Genomic DNA, 13153 nt, shown 5'->3' with positions numbered 1-13153 from the left:
GGAGGCTGAGTTCTGCCAGGTTACAGGATTTGGGAAGTATCTTGGGCTTTCCATAGATCTGTCCTAACAAAAGTATTACCGTACTTAAAATTAGAATGTTTGGAGCATATTACCTTCTTTTGTATATGAACCTTCATAATAGTGACAGTGACTTTAGTCAGCACCCTCTAACACGTTGAATGTCTTATTTACTACCCTAGATAGTTCTGTATTGGAATATGTCTCATTCTTCTTAAAAACCAAACCAAACAAAAACACCTTATAATCTTCTTTGATGGAGAACTTCCTTATATCTTCTACTCAATATCAATATTTAGTTTGCACTGAATACTTATTTTGCTAGTACTGGAAGGCTGAGACCAAAGCTAAAGTAGCTTCTTGCTAAAGAGGAGCAGAGTTCCTTTTGTTTTTACATATCTTATACATGGATATAATTTTAAAAATATTTTGAAATTAGAAATTTTTAAAAGCTTATAGACAAAATAGAATATGATAAACAACTGTGTATTCACCACAAATAACTCTTATATTCTAATGTTTTACCAAACTTGTTTGATTTTTTTCCTCTAAGAAATCGTAACTGAGATACATATCATGTGTATCCCTCCCTGATGTGATTTGTTCCTTCTTTTCCCAAAGGTAACCACTCTCTAGAATTTTTTGTCATTACTTTGAGTGTTTTTTACACTAAAAAAGTATGTCTATCTCTCTCTCCATAAATTATATGTAATATTACATTTTTAAAGCATCTATTCAAGGCATCACTTTGTTTATGTTACTCTGCAACTAGCATTTTCCCCCAACAAACATTGTTTTTGATTTCCGACATGATGAAATGGATCACTGTCATTCATAAACTGTGCAGTGTATATTGTCATTCTCTTGTTGATGGACATTTAGATTTCCAGTATTTTGTGATTATGCACAACATCAGTGCTACAGTAAATATTGGTGTTGTCTGTCTTAATGGGTTTCTGTGTTGAAATTACTCTAGGTGCTGTAACCAGAAGCGGGGTAATTTCTTATAGGGTAACCACATCTTTGACATTGTCAGTTACTATTGAATTGCTCCTCAAGCTGCTTTTTTATTCTTTTACAGTTTCAGCTGCTTTGGTTTTATGCAATTAGGTATAATGGACTTTCCAAAGCAGACATGCTGTGCCTGAAGGAAATATGACGTGAAAATCTCAGCTTGCTACAGATAAATGGAAAGTTGATTGTTTAGATGCTTAATAAATTCATTTCTGTTTTAAAAATCTCCTCATGGAAATGTTCAGACATAAAAATTAGTGAGAACCCCAGTGAACTGTAAAGAACCCAGTCATTCATTTTCAATACTTATTAACATGTGACCAATTATATTTTACTTCCTGCCCCTGCAACTGGATTATTACTATTTTTTTAATCTCAGGTTTCACATAGGTTCATCTGTAAGTGGTTTGGTATATATCTCAAAAAGGTATGACTCCCCTATCCCAAAATGAAACCCACACAATACCATTATCACACTCCGGAAGTAATCCCCAAATGTCAAATATTCATTGTCCAAATTTCCCCGGTTGTGTTTTTTAGTTTTTATCTAAGATATTTAAAGTATGATTACATTACAAAAACATATACTTTTAAGGAATAGTTTTAATTGATTTAATACGAAATGTACTTGTAGATTTCTGATGTATCATAGAATCTTAAGTAGACTTAAAAAAGTAAAAGTAATCTAGGTATAGTCCATCCCTTTTCCTTTATAAACAATGGAATTGAGGCTCAAAATTGAGGTTTGTTCACAATTGGCGAGCATGTTAGGAGTCGAGCTGGAACTCTAATGCAGATCCTTTGACCCTAATCTATTGGTTTTACACCAATTACATTGGATGGCCTATCTTAGATTCTTCTTCTGTCCATTACCTCAGAATTATTTTTTCCAGTGGTTTTTAATAAATATCAGTAGTACTAATCTTGTGATTTACGTCAGGTTTTATTTTAAAAGGAGTTTGTGAAAGGGTTAAATTATAATATCAACACTTGAGCCAAAGATACTGAATTATTTTGAAAAGCTGCTTGTGTTTTCTGACCTAGATACGTAGTTTCCAACTGTGGCAGAGGATGCCAGAAAGAGAAGAATGAGTATTGGCGAGAGCCTGGAAATTAAATCACTATATTACTGAAGGATCTAGTGTAGTTGCTAATTGTTAGCACTTTTAAGTAATATAAGAAAATTTTTCTGTATGGACACAATATTGGTGAATCTATGTATTTTTTATTTTTGGAGGTGAAAATCTATTTATTTTGCCAATGTGAAAACAAAATGACTTTTGTTTCAAAATTGGTAATTTGTTGACAGTACCGCTTGCTTATAACTAGATTGCAGATTGTAAGTTCGTTTTGCGAACTTGCCTAATTGAGAGAAATAATAATGTCCATTCTCTCTCCAGATAGGGGTTTTGTTTCGTTTCGTTTTGTTTTGCCCCACTCTGTTGTACAGAACAGCAACAGAAGGTCTTTTGAGAATCAAAGACATCGTTTTAAGCTTGTTTACCAAGGTATTGGTTTACCCATACCTTGTTGTGTGCTTCAGTGGGCAGAGGAGGACAGAGAATATTTGAATTCTTTTTTTTTGAGATGGAGTTTTGCTCTTGTTGCCCAGGCTGGAGTGCAGTGGCGCAATCTTGGCTCACTGCAACCTCCGCCTCCCAGCTTTAAACAGTTCTCCTGCCTTAGCCTCCTGAGTAACTGAGATTCTAGTGTCTGCGATCACACTGGGTTAATTGTTGTATTTTTAGTAGAGACGAGGTTTTGCCATGTTGGCCAGGCTGGTCTTGAACTCCTGACCTCAGGTGATCTGCCTGCCTCAGCCTTTCAAAGTGCTAGGATTACTGGCTTTACTGTGTCATGGCACATTACCCCTTTTTCCTTTTGCTCAGAATTGTCACAAAATCTGTAAATTCTAAAAATAGTCTGATGACCTCTATTACTCCCTTTTAGTGAGTGGAAAATAAATAGCTGTGGAGTCATGTACCAGTCTGGTGCTATTTCATGTTTGATCATGGTTTAAAGGAATAGATGGCAAGTTGAGCTTTTAAAGATCACTGTGTGAAATCATATATTTACCTGGTCTTTGATTTGTTTGTGGAGACAGTAATGTGAAATGGAAAAGATTGGGAACCCAATTCTAGGGTTAGCTCTGCAAGCACTTCACTGTATGATTATAGACAAATCATCTAACATCTTTGTATATTTGTGCTTTCACATTTAAAAAGATTATAAAAGAAATTTATCTGTTCTTTACTACTTTTCACAATCATCATGTGAGCCTGTATGAGAAAATATTTTGAGAAATTCGTTTGTGTTTCTCCTTTGTGTCAGGCATTGTTCTAAGGGTGCAAAACAGAGTAAACAAAGACACCATGTGCCAGTGGTAAGTCCTATGCAGAAAAATAAAGCAGATATGTTTTGGAAGGGGCTGCTGTGAGAGAGATTGCCTTTTTTTTGGAAACAGAATCTTGCTCTGTCGCCCAGGCTGGAGTACAGTGGCACGATCTCCACTCAGTGTAACCTCTGCCTTCCAGGTTCAGGCGATTCTCCTGCCTCAGCATCCCGAGTAACTGGGACTACAGGTGCACACCACCAAGCCTGGCTAATTGTAATTTTAGTAGAGAAAGGGTTTCACCATATTGGTCAGTCTGGTCATGAACTCCTGACCTTAGGTGATCCACCTGACTCGACCTCCCAAAGTGCTGGGATTACAGGCATGAGCCACTGCGCCTGACTGAGGTTGCTATTTTATATAGGGTGGTCAGAGACAGGCTCAAAAGATGATGTTTGAGTAGACATCTGAAGAAGTGAGAGAAGGAGTGATGTGGATATTGGGGGTAAACTAGCAAGTGGAAAGGCTCTGAGCTGGGAGCCCCAGCAAGGTACACCAATATGAATAGAGCGCAGTGAGTAAGGAATAGTGAGAGAGGTTGAGGCCAAGAAGTTAATGGGAATTAGATTACTAAGGCCTTATAGTCTTACTTATTATGCAATATTTACTCAGAGACAGGAAACTATTGGAAGATTTTCAGCAGAGGAATGCCATTCCCTAATTAAATTTTCTTTTTTTTCTTTTTTAGGGATGGGATCTTGCTGTGTCACCCAGGTTGGCAATGGAGTGATTATAGCTCACTGCAGCCTCAAACTCCCGGGCTCCAGTGATGCTCCTTCCTCAGCCTCCCAAGTAGCTAGGACTACAGGCACATGCTACCATGCCTAGCTAAATTTTTTGTAGAGACAGGGTCTTGTGATATTCCCAGGCTGTCTTGAAGTCCTGGCATCAAGCAGTCCTCCCATCTTAGCCTCCCAAAGTGTTGGGGTTGCAGGTGTGAGCCACCATACTCTGGATGCTATTGCTGAGAATAAACTCTGGGGAAGGATTTATTTTCAGGTGAGAAAGTAAGATGACTAGTTGGAAGGGAATGTATAATCCAGGTGAGAGATGGTGGTTGTTCCAACCAGGTTGATAATAGTGGAGGTGATTAAAAGTGGTCAGAATTAATTTTAATTTTTTACATTTTAAAATTTTAGTTTTTAAGGATATATAGTAGGTGTATATATTTATGGAGTAGATGTGATGTTTTGATAGGTATACAGTAGATAATCACATTAGGGTAAATGGGACATCTATCACTTTAAGCATTTCTCATTTCTTTGTGTAACAGACATTCCAGTTATACTTTTATTTATTTTTAAATGTACAGTAAATTATTGTTGACTGATGAAGGAAAGAATTCTAAAGCCAGTAAGACAAAAGCATCAGATAACCTACAAAGGAACACCTGTCAGACTAACAGTAGACTTCTCAGCAGAAACCTTAAAAACCAAAAGAGATTGTGGTTCTGTCTTCAGCCTCTTTAAACAGAACAACTGTCAGCCAAGATTTTTTATTCCACAAAACTAAGTTTTGTAAATGAGGAGAAATAAAGTCTACCAAACCAGCACTGCAAGAAATGCTAAAAGGAGTTCTAAATCTTGAAACAAAAGCCTGACATGCACCAAAGTAGAAAGCTTAAAACTCAAAACCTATAAAACAATTACACAGTGAAAAAATAAAAATAAAAACAAACTAGGTAACAACATGATGAAGAGAATGATACTTCATCTCAGTGTTAGCATTGAATGTAAATGGCCTAAGTGCTCCACTTAACAGATACAGAATGGCAGAATGGATACAGAATCCAATTATCTGCTGTCTTCAAGAAACTCACCTAACACCGAAGAAGTCATATAAACTCAAAAGTGGAAAAAGGTATTCCACATAAATGGAAACTAAAATCAAACAGGAGTAGCTATTCTTAGACAAAACAAACTTCAAAGCAACAAGAGTAGAGACAAAGATGGGTCACTACATAATGATAAAAGGATCAATTCAACAAGATACTACAAGCCTAAAATTACATGCACCTAACACTGAGCTCCCAGATTTGTAAAACCATTACTACTAGACCTAAGAAATGAGGTAGATAGCAAAACAATAGTAGTGGTAGACTTCAGTATACCACCGACAACACTAGACAGATCTTTGAGACTAAATGTCAACAGAGAAACAATGGTCTTAAATGACATGCTAGAACAAATGGACTGATATTTACAGAACATTCTACCTAAGATCTGCAGAATACAAATTTTTTTTTTTTTTTTGGAAAAAAAGTGGCAAGATTTTGCCTCACTGCAACTTCTCCCTGCTGGGTTCAATCAGTTCTCTGCCTCAGCCTCCTGAGTAGCTGGGATTACAGGTGCCTGCCACCATGCCTAGCTAATTTTTGTATTTTTTTAGAGATGGGGTTTTGTCATCTTGGCCAGGCTGGTCTTGAACTGACCTTGTGATCCACCTGCCTCGGCCTCCCAAAGTACTGGGATTACAGACGTGAGCCACCATGCCTGGCCAGAATATACTTATCAGCACATGGAACATTGTCCAAGATAGATCATATGATAGGCCACAAAGCACATGTCAATAAATTTTTTAAAAATCGAAATTACATCAGATATATTTGCAGACCACAGTAGAATAAAACTAGAAATCGATTCAAAAAGGAACCCTCAAAACTATGCAAATACATGAAAATTAAATATTCTGCTCCTGAATGATATCTGGGTTAAAGTGAAACCAAGATGGAAATTTAAAAATTCTTTGAATTGAATGGTAATAATGAGACAAGTTATCAAAACCTTTGGGATACAGCAAAAGCAGTGCTGATGAAAGCTCATATCACTAAATGCCTACATCAGAAAGTCTGAAAGAGTACAAATTGACAACCTAATGTCACTCCTCAAGGAACTGTAGAAACAAGAACAAACTAAACCTAAAGCTAGAAGAAGAAAAGAAGTAACAAAGATAAGAGCAGAACTAAATGAAATTCAAACACACAAAAAGTACAGAAGATCAGTGAAACAAAAAGGTGTTGCTTTGAAAAAATTAATAGACCAATAGCTAGATTAATCGAGAGAAGGCCCAAATAAGCTCAATTAGAAATGAAATTGGTGACATTGCAGTCGACACCACAGAAACACAAGAGATCATTTGAGACTACTATGAACACTTTTATGTGCACAAACTAGAAAAGCCGGAGGAAATGGAATAATTCCTGGAAACATACAACCTTCTTAGATTAAATCAGGAAGAAGTAAAAGCTTGAACAGACCAATAACAAGCAGTGAGATTGAATCAGTAGTAAAAAATTGCCAGCAACAACAAAAAAAGCCCAGGACCAGATGGATTCACAACTGAACTCTACCAGACATTCAGAGAATTGATACCAGTCCTACTGAAACTATTCCCAAAAGATTGAGAGAAGAAATCTTCCCTAGATTATTCTATGAAACCAGTATCACCCTAATTAGAAAATTAGTAAAGGATACGACAAAAGAAGAAAACTGCAGACCATTTTTTCTGATGAACACAGATGCAAAAATCCTCAACAAAATATTAGCTAAGTGAATCCAACAACACATCAAAAAGATAATTCGTCATGACCAAGTGGGTTTCATGGCAGAATGGACACAGAATCCAAATATTTGCTGTCTTCAAGAAACTCACCTAGCAGAAGTGGTTTAACATATGCAAGTCAGTAAATGTGGTATAGCACATAAATAGAATTTAAAACAAAAAACCTATCTCAATAGATGCAAAATCCAGCACACTTTATGATAACTGTCAACCAACTGTTGAGAGTAGAAGAGACCTACCTCAAAATAATAAAAGCCATCTAGACAACATACCCACAGCCAACATCATATAGAATGGGGAAAATTTGAAAGCATTGCCCTGAGAACAGGAACAAGACAAGGATGCCTCACTTTTACCACTCCTATTCAACACAGTTCTGGAAGTACTAGCCAAAGCAATTAGGCAAGAGAAAGGGTATCCAGATTGGAAAAGAGAGAGTCATATTATTGCAGTTGCAGATGATATGATTGTATGCCTAGAAAATCATAGACTCTTAGATTTGATAAATTCAGTAAAGTCTTAGGTTACAGAATCAGTGTACACAAATCAGTAGCACTGCTATATACCAACATCAGTCAAGCTGAGAATCAAATCAGTAATTCAGTCACTTTTACAGCATCTGCAAATAAAATATCTAGGAATATACCTAACCAAGGAGGTGAAAGATCTCTACAAGGAGAACTATAGCACTGTTGAAAGAAATTGTAAATGATAGAAACAAATGGAAACACATCCCATGCTCATGGATTGAAAGAATCAATATTCTGAAAATGACTGTACTTCCCAAAGGAATCTACAGATTCATTGCAATTCCTATCAAAATACCAACATCATTTTTCATAGAATTAGAAAAAACAGTCCTAAAATTCATATGGAACCAAAAAAAGAGCCTGCATAGTCAAAGCCATTCTAAGCAAAAAGAACAAATCTGGAGGCATCACATTACCAGATTTCAAACTGTACTACAAGGATACAGTTACCAAAACAGTATATGGTACAAGTATAAAACTGGGCACATAGACAAATGGAACAGAATAGAGAACCCAGAAATAAAAGCCAGATAGGTACAGCTAACTGATCTTTGATGAAGCATACATCAACATAAATTGGGGAATGGACACTTTAATAAATGATCCTGGGAAAACTGGCAAGCCACATATAATAGATGAATGAAACTGTATCTCTCACTATATACAAAAATCATGATGGATCAAGGACTTAAATATAAGATCTAAGCCATAAAAATTCTAGAAGATAATGTTGGAAAAAGTCTTTTAGACATTGGCCTCAGCAAAGACTTTATGGCTAAGACCCCAAAAGCAAATGCAACAAAAATGAAAATAAATAAATGGGACCTAATTAAATTAAAAAGCTTCTGCACAAGAAATAACAGAGTAAACAGACAACCCACAGAATAGGAAAAAATACTTGCAAACTACACATTGAACAAAGGGCTAGTATCCAGAATCTATAAGAAACTCAAATCAAGAAAAAAAAACCACCTCCCATTAAAAGTAGGCAAAAGGCTGTGGTGCTGAGGCTCATGCCTGTAATCCCAGTACTTTGGGAGGCCAAGGCAGGTGAATCACCTGAGGTCAGGAGTTCAAGACCAGCCTGGCCAACATGGTGAAACCCTGTCTCTACAAAAATACAAAAAAAAAAAAAAAAAAAAAAATTAGCTGGGCATGATGGTGGGTGCCTGTAATCTCAGTTACTCGGGAGGCTGAGGTGAGAGATTTGCTTGAACCCAGAAAGTGGAGATTGTAGTGGGCTGAGATCGCACCATTGCACTTCATCCTGGGTGCCAGAGTGAGACTCTGTCTGAGAAAAATAAAAATAGGCAAAAGACATGAATAGACATTTCTGAAAAGAGAATATACAAATGGTCAGCATACATACGAAAAAAATGCCCAGCATCGCTAATCATCAAATTAAAACCACAATGAGATACCACTTTACTCCCGCTAGAATGGTCATTATTAAAAAACCAAATGGTGGGGGCACGGTGGCTCACATCTGTAATCCCAGCACTTTCGGAGGCCGAGGCAAGCAAATCACTTGAGGTCAGGAGTTCAAGACAAGCCTGGCCAACATGGTGAAACCCTGTCTCTACTAAAAAACAGAAAAATTAGCTGGACATGGTGGCAGGTGCCTGTTATCCCAGCTACTCAGGAAGCTTAGGCTGGAGAATCACTTGAACTGGGAGGTGGAGGTTGCAGTGAGCTGAGATTGTGCTACTGCATTCCAGCCTGGGCCACAGAGCAAGACTGACTTCATCTCAAAAAAAAAAAAAAGAAAAAAAAACAAAACAGTAGATGATGTTGTGGTTGTGGGGAAAAGAGAAGCTTATACACTGCTGATGGGAAGGTAAATTAATACAACCTCTGGAAAACAGTATGGAGATTCTGCAAATAGCTAAAAGTAGATCTACCGTTTGATCCAGCCATCCCATTATTGGGTATCTACCCAAAGGAAAAGAAGTCATTATATGAAAAAGACACTTGCATGCATATGTTTATAGCAGCACAATTTACAATTGCAAAGATGTAGAACCAACCTAGGTGCCCATCGACTAATGAGTGGATAAATAAAATGTGGTGTGTATATACCATAGAATACTATTCAGCCATTCAAAGAAAGGAAATAATGTGTTTTGCAGCAACTTGTATGGAGCTGGAGGTCATTATTCTAAGCGAAGTATCACGGGAGTGGAAAGTCAAAAACCATAAGTGAAAGCTGAACTGTGAGTACCCAAAGACATACAGAGTGGTATAATGGACTTTAAAGACTTAGAAGGGGGAGGGTAGGAGGGGAGCCAGGAATTTAAAAACAAACAAACAAAACTACACTTTAGGTACAGTGAATACCACTTGGGTGATGGCACTAAAGTTTCAGAATTAACTATTATATAATTTATCCATGTAACAGAAGCCACTTGTACCCCAAAAAGTATTGAAATAAAAAAAAACTGTAATGACCATGTTGTGTTATCAAATACTAGATTGTTTTCATTCTATTTAACTATGTTTTTTTTATGCATTAATCGTCTCCACTTCTTCCCCACCCTCTTGGTCTCCTATAACTGTCATTCTGCTCTCTATTTTCTTGAGTTTAATTGTTTTAATTTTTAGCTTCCACAAATGAATAAGAACATTTGAAGTTTATTTTCCTTTGCCTGACTTACTTGTTTTGATGTAGTGGCTTCTGTTGATGTCCATCCATGCTGTTGCAAATAACAGGCTCTCATTCTTTTTTATGGCAGAATATTATTCCGTTATGTATATGTACCACATTTAGTTTATCCATTTGTCTCTTCATGGACATTTAGGTGGCTTCCAAATCTTGGCTAGTGTTAATAATGCTGCAGTAGACATGGGAATATAGTTACCTTTTCAATGTACTTATTTCTTTTGGGTATATACCTAGCAGTGAGATTGCTGAACCATATGGTAGTTCCATTTTTAGTTTTTTGAGGAACCTTCAAACTGTTCTCCATAGTGGTTGTACTAATTAACATTCCTACCAACAGAATACAAGGGTTTCCTTTTCTATGTCCTTGCCAGCATTTGTTATTGCCTGTCTTTTGGATAAAAGCCATTTTATCTTAGATAAGATTATATCTCCTTATAGTTTTGGTTTGCACTTCTCCGATCAGTCGTGTTGAGTACCGTTTCATACACCTGTTTCCCATTAGCATGCCTTCTTTTGAGAAATACCTATTTAGATTTTTTTGTCCATTTTTTAATTGGGTTACTAGATTTTTTCCTATTGAGTTATTTGCGCTCCCTATGTATTTTGGTTATTAATCCCTGGTGAGATGGATAGTTTGCAGATTTCTTCCATTCTTTGGGTTGTCTCTTTACTTTGTTGATTGTTTCCTTTGCTGTGCAGAAGCTTTTAACTTGATGTGATCTCATTTGTCCATTTTTGCCTTGGTTGCCTTTGCTGTGCGGTATTACTCAATACAGTGTTGCCCAGTCCAATGTCCTGGATAGTTTCCCCAATGTTTTCTTTTAGTAGTTTCATAGTGCCAGGCTTTAGATTTAATACTTTGATCCACTTTGATTTGATTTTTGTATATGATGAGAGATAGGAGTCTAATTTCATTCTTCTGCATATGGATATCCAATTTTCTCAGTGCCATTTATTGAAAACACTGTTCTTTTCCATAGTGTATGTTCTTTGCACCTTTGTCACAAATGAATTCACTATAGATTTATGGATTTACTTTTGGGTTCTCTCTTCTGTTCCATTGGTCTTTGTGTCTGTTTTTAAGCTAGCATGTGTTTGTTTTTATGCGAGCACCATCCTGTTTTGGTTACAGCAGCTCTGTAGTATAATTTGAAGTCAGATAATGTGATTCCTCCAGTTCTGTTCTTTTTGCTCAGGATAGCTTTTGCTGGTCTGGGTCTTTTGTGTTACTGTATAAATTTTAGAATTTTATTTTTTCTGTTTCTGTGAAGAATGTCATTAGTATTTTAATAGAGATCGCATTGAACCTATAGATTGCTTTGGGTGGCATGAACATTTTAACAGTATTGATGTTTCCAGTCCATGAACATAGAATATCTTCATTTTTTTTGTATCCTCTTCAATTTCTTGTATCAAGTTTTCATTGTAGAGATCTTTCACTTCTTTGGTTAAGTTTATTTCTAGGTATTTAGTTTTATTCATAGCCATTATAAATGGGATTATTTTCTTGATTTCTTGCAGAGTATTTGCTGTTGGCATATGGAAATGCTACTGATTTTTGTATGTTGATTTTGTATCCTGCAACTTTACTGAATTTGTTTATCAGTTTGAATAGTTTTTTGGTAATATGTTTGCAAAAACAGGATTTGATGCTGGATCAGATGTGAAGTGTAAGAGAAAGAAAGGAGTCAGTCATGACTTTTTGGCATGAACAATGAAGGGATGAAGTAGTTGCTTTCTCTTGAGGGAATGAAGGCTAGGAGGAGCAAAGTTGTGGGGTTTTTTTTTTGACACATTAAGTTTAAGATGCTTATTAAACATCCAAGTGTATGTGTTGATTATTTATTTGAATGTGAATTTGGAACTCAGGTCTATTTGAATTTGGGAGTCCTCAGTATATAGATGGTATTTAAAGTCTCAAACCTAGATGACATTTCTAAGGGAATGTTGAAGGTAAGATACAGAAGAAATGAAGTCTGAAGGCTGAGTCTTGAGGCACTTAAGCATATAGAGGTTGTGGAGATAAAGAAGAAAATGATACAATGGAATAGTTTATTTTATTTTTATTAGTTGTTGAGGCAGAGTCTCAAACTGTTGCATAGGCTATAGTGCAATGACGTGATCTCGGCTCACTGCAGCCTACAGTGGAGTAATTTATAAAGTAGGAGGAGAGGAGAACTAAGAGAGTGGTGTCTTGTATGGAAGTCAATGGAAGTGAAGTGTAGGGAACAGTCAACTCTGTCACCTGTTGCTGAGAAATCAACTAAGATAAGGATTGAGAATTGTTCATAGCATTAAATATCATGGAAATCCTATGGGACCTTGACAAGAGCTGTTTTAATGGAGCATTGGGATGAGAGGCTGATTGGGTGGATTTAAGAGACAGAATGGAAGGAAGGCCGGGCATGGTGGCTCATGCCTGTAATCCAAGCACTTTGCAGGCCAAGGCGGGCGGATCACCTGAGGTTGGGAGTTCAAGATCAGCCTGACCAACATGGTGAAACCCCCGTCTTAAAAAAAAGAAAGAAAGAAAGAAAAAAAAGAATGGAAGGAGAGGAAATGGAAACCAAAAGTGTAAACTGAATTATACTCGAAAATGAGAGCAGAGAATTGGGCTAGTAGCTGTAGCAAAGCAAGAGGTCAAGGAAGTTTTAAAATTTTTTTTCCCTTTTTGTTTTTAAAGATGGTTGCTATTACAACATCTGGGAATGCTGATAGAAATGATCCAGTAGAATGGGGAAAATTGATGATACAGGACAAGAGAAAGAGAAGAGAGGGTGATTATTGAGTGATATCCTAAGGAGGCAAAAGGAGATGGGATCTATTAGAGTTTGCATTAGACAGGAATGGTGACAGTTCATTTATAACAGGAAGGAAGAATATATGGTTAAAGATGCATCAAGGTTGGCAATTTGCATGAAGTAGGAAGCAAGGTGACATGCTGAATGTGAGGAGGTAGGAATGTAGATGTATGAA

General features: G+C 36.7%; 1 long non-coding RNA gene across 1 annotated transcript in view; it reads left to right on the top strand.

The window, feature by feature from the left end:
- The window catches only part of LOC144582956 (uncharacterized), a 104348-nt gene that overhangs the window by 74370 nt on the left and 16825 nt on the right, over positions 1-13153 (top strand). Inside the window, exon 2 of the long non-coding RNA XR_013536523.1 lies at positions 9645-9728. This is a non-coding gene — a long non-coding RNA (uncharacterized LOC144582956). The remainder of the gene's footprint in view (positions 1-9644; positions 9729-13153) is intronic.

Source organism: Callithrix jacchus, chromosome 1, assembly GCF_049354715.1.
Source record: "Callithrix jacchus isolate 240 chromosome 1, calJac240_pri, whole genome shotgun sequence".
Taxonomy (NCBI): domain Eukaryota; kingdom Metazoa; phylum Chordata; class Mammalia; order Primates; family Cebidae; genus Callithrix; species Callithrix jacchus.
The sequence above is the reverse complement of the archived record's forward strand: the minus strand, read 5'-3'. Positions and strand labels throughout refer to the sequence as shown.